This window comes from Erpetoichthys calabaricus, chromosome 8 (assembly GCF_900747795.2).
Source record: "Erpetoichthys calabaricus chromosome 8, fErpCal1.3, whole genome shotgun sequence".
Lineage (NCBI taxonomy): Eukaryota > Metazoa > Chordata > Cladistia > Polypteriformes > Polypteridae > Erpetoichthys > Erpetoichthys calabaricus.
Window position 1 is genome coordinate 97127778 of NC_041401.2, and position 3793 is coordinate 97131570.

The 3793-nt window shown below is 34.6% G+C and overlaps 1 protein-coding gene across 1 annotated transcript in view; it reads left to right on the forward strand.

The window, feature by feature from the left end:
- Nucleotides 1-3490, forward strand: part of tmem248 (transmembrane protein 248) — a 72799-nt gene extending 69309 nt beyond the window's left edge. Inside the window, 1 exon segment of the mRNA XM_051930803.1 lies at nucleotides 98-3490. The gene's annotated coding sequence lies outside the window, so the exon portion shown is untranslated.
- The last annotated feature ends 303 nt before the right edge of the window (nucleotides 3491-3793 follow it).

Sequence of the window (3793 nt, forward strand, 5' to 3'; positions counted from 1 at the left end):
CCAACTTTTTTCATTTCTATTTTTTTTCCTTCTTTCTCTTTACAGATAGCTTTGTCAGAAGCCTAAAGAAGCAATTTTTGAAGTTGGGCAGAAAAATAAATGAACTTTAAAGAAAAAACAAATATATATATATTGTATATATATATATATAATCTCTTGAACTGATTTACTAGTTGCCTACTGAACCCAGAATGGGTGCAAAGCTCTGTGAATGCATTACTCTGCAATGTTGGGTTATTCCAACCAAAGACATTTTAAGTGCCTGTATCTGCTGTGTAAATATTTGTAGATGTGTGTGTGAGTACAGGAAAGGTCAGCAGTGACCTCTGTGCTGCCCCAGTGGCAGCAGTCAGAAGCGAAGGATTGCTAGAGCTGGCAGCAGTGAATTGCCCTTAGACCAGTGAGAAGGATTCCTGGACATTAATGAGACTCCCTTAAGAGTACATGATACTTTATTTCCCTGTCCAGCCTACCCCACAAGCTTAGTAGAGATGGTGGCTGTTCTCATATTTGACAATTGCAGATCACAGCGATTTGAAAAGTATTCATTTTGGGGGAGCTAACATATTATTTTTCCTTGGTTTCATTTACTCCACATATCCAAAAACTATAAGCTTCCATTATCATGAATGTTTTCATGCATTCTTTTTATTTTCATAAGCAAGACCAAGCTTCACATTATTCAGTTTTTTCAGGACATTTCATAGGAAGGCCTTTGCTTGTCCTTGAGATTTTACTTGGTGATGCTGCAAGATTAGTTCTCTTACTTTTGATTTCTGCTTCATTACGAGAGCAAAATAGTTCTTAAAAATGTTTAAAAGTGAATAATAAAATCGTGCTTACAAGTTTTCACTTGGGCATATAACATGTTACCGCTAACTTCCAACTTGAGTGTCTGTTTATTGCTCTCATTTACAAATACAAATGCAAGCAATGAGGATAGCTGTCATACTTTTATCCATGCAGTTTGCTGAATGGTATGAACTTAGTCATTTAAGAATATGAAAAAGATCTTTCACTCAGAGCTGATTTCTCTGAACAATATTTTATTGTTAATTATTTGGCTTAAGAATGATATCTTAATACCTAGAAATTGTATTCTAAATCTTTCCAGTATAATATAATTGCATCTGTGTACAATATATTCCATATACTATGACTGTGTGTGTATATATGGACATATCTAATTTTATGTAATTTCGGATCATGTAGGCCTGCAGTTTCAAATGAAAAGTAGTTAATATTTGAGGTTTCTAATACCCTGTTTTGGAAAATGTCAGACGAACAGGAAAGAATTACTGCAGGTCCCCAAAAATTGTATTGTGGGAATAAATAGAAAATTATAGTGTGCACAACTAGGCGACATTTGGATTTTTCAAAATTCTAATACATCCCAATTAACTAGTCTTATGTGTTTTATTTTTTTTTCTTCTTTCAGATTTATTATTAGTTGAAATATTAACCACCACTTCATATTTTTTTTTAGCTAAGTAAACACATTGAATTGACTTGCATCTTTTAACTTTAAGTAAGTTTAATCTCCTAGTGGTTTAAACGTGTCTGTCTTGAGTATAAATGCAACATTATGAAACTGCTTTGGGTTGGATTCTGGTTGGATGATGAGTGTTGACTTGTACCTGTGAACTTCAGTCCAGAATTAACCTAAAGTGCAGTTCTTTAATAATGTGAATATTACATCCTGCCTTTTTTAGTGTGTGTGGGGTAGGGCTGAGATGTTCCTTTTTTCATTTCCTGTTGCCTTGTGAAAATGTGGTTGTGTTGCATATATCTTTTTGCAGACTGGCTGTCATACATAATATGTGTATTTTTTTTTTCTTTTTTAAATACTTGTCTCATTCTCATGGAACATCATCATTGGAAGTTGCTTTAGGCAATTAGCTGTGATTTGTTTAAAACAACCATAGACTTTTTTTGTAGTTCCTCTCTCTGATATGATTGCTATGCAAACATTTCCAACAATTACATGTGTATAAAAGTAAACAACAATTTCATTTACCATTTATCATTTTTCAAATCTGTTGTTGGCCCTCTGCAAGGTATATTACTTCCAAAGGATTCTACAAAATATGGAATTTAAAGCATAGACCTTAAGGCTGCAGCACCCCTTACTTAAGTGTAACAGATAACCAGTTCATTGGATGTTTACCCTAATCTTAAGGGTGATGCAGATTTCCACACTACCAGATACCGTTTTTTTTTGTTTAGTGATGAAACATACTGAAGTTAACCATAGCCTGGTGTTTAAGCATTTGTCTTGATAAAGAGGCTGAGGTACGTTAAACGCAGGAGTTGTGCACAGAATGTCTAAAAGAGACTCATAACATGGAAAAAGTTGTGATCATCGTGCCAGTCTAACGCAAAGTAAATTGGCAAATTTAGTATTTTAATTCTAGAATCCATAGTCTCATACACTTGTTGAAAGGGCAGACTGTTGCATTTGCATTCAGTATACAAAAGGAGTGAATATTGCTTTTTTTCTTTAATTTATGCAGTGGGCACTTATGGACTACAAACAAACAAATTCAGTCCAGGTGTGCAAGTGAAAAAAAAATGACCCCTAGTATTTTGCCAATTTCTTCCATAGTGTACGTGCATGTGTAAACATTATAAAGTACATATGAATGACACACACCAGGAGAAATGCATTCAAAGGCAGCCACAGGAAATAAAATGAAAATGCAACTCCTGGAAGTGACTGAGGCTTTGCAGCTTAAAGACCATGTTGTTGTTGATTTGTAAAACTATAAACAGACGTGCACAAAATCCTGTGCCTTTTCTCTCAGAAGCTTAAAACATGTAGCTCACAAGAGTTGTGTACTTCCAAAAAACTTACTTCCCTGCTTCAACTAAACAAAAAAATTTTTTTTTTTTTATAATATATTTTAATGCAATATAGTTGAATATACCCACTGTTGTGAAGGGTGTGAATTGGTAATCTATTATACCTGTGGATCTTCAACTGACATGCAGCTTACCTGTGGATGACTCAATCCTTTACCTGGATTAGGCTGATTAAAAACTGGAAGTTGACTGGTTTCGGAGACAAAAAAAGGCTGAGTTGATTGGAAGTTGTTCTTGCAGGCAAGTGTCCTGATCATATTGATCTTCTATAAATTTATATATATATATGTGTATAAATATATATGTTCAGCTGTGTTTTCCACATGTTTTCATTTAAATACATTCTCCTGTTTGGTTAATATTGGGGGACCCGATCTTTGTGTGCTTGAAGCTATTAGATCCTGAGCCTTCTGTGCATAATGCACAAAGAGTGAATGAGTGGAATAGAAAGAAAAAGAGAAAGACATACAGGGAAACCACTGCACTGCTGCTCCACTCATCTAGCTGCATGGTTGTATGTGTTACTTACTGAACAGTTTCAATGACAATCTTTCACATGTCGAGTGTCTGCAGTTGTAAAATGTGCATCTGCTTTGATGTGTAATAAAAATGTAAAAAAAAAAAAAAAGTGTCCTGCTTTTTGGGAATTGAACATGTTTTGATATATTTTAAATACTAGCAGTACATTGGGACTGTGTAAAGGGCCAGGCATTTTTTCCGTTTTATCACAGTTGCACTGCTAGACTGTTTCCTCATGTAGCCCTGACCTGAAAAGAATAAACGAAAAAATCAAATGGATGTGGAAGTGTGAAGGTAATGATGGATATGTGCCAAGACAGCAACCTCCATACAGCAGGTATCGTTCAACTCCCAATGTCTAAATTGAAACATTAAAATGTGTATAATTACCATATAAAAGAGTAGTTCTTAA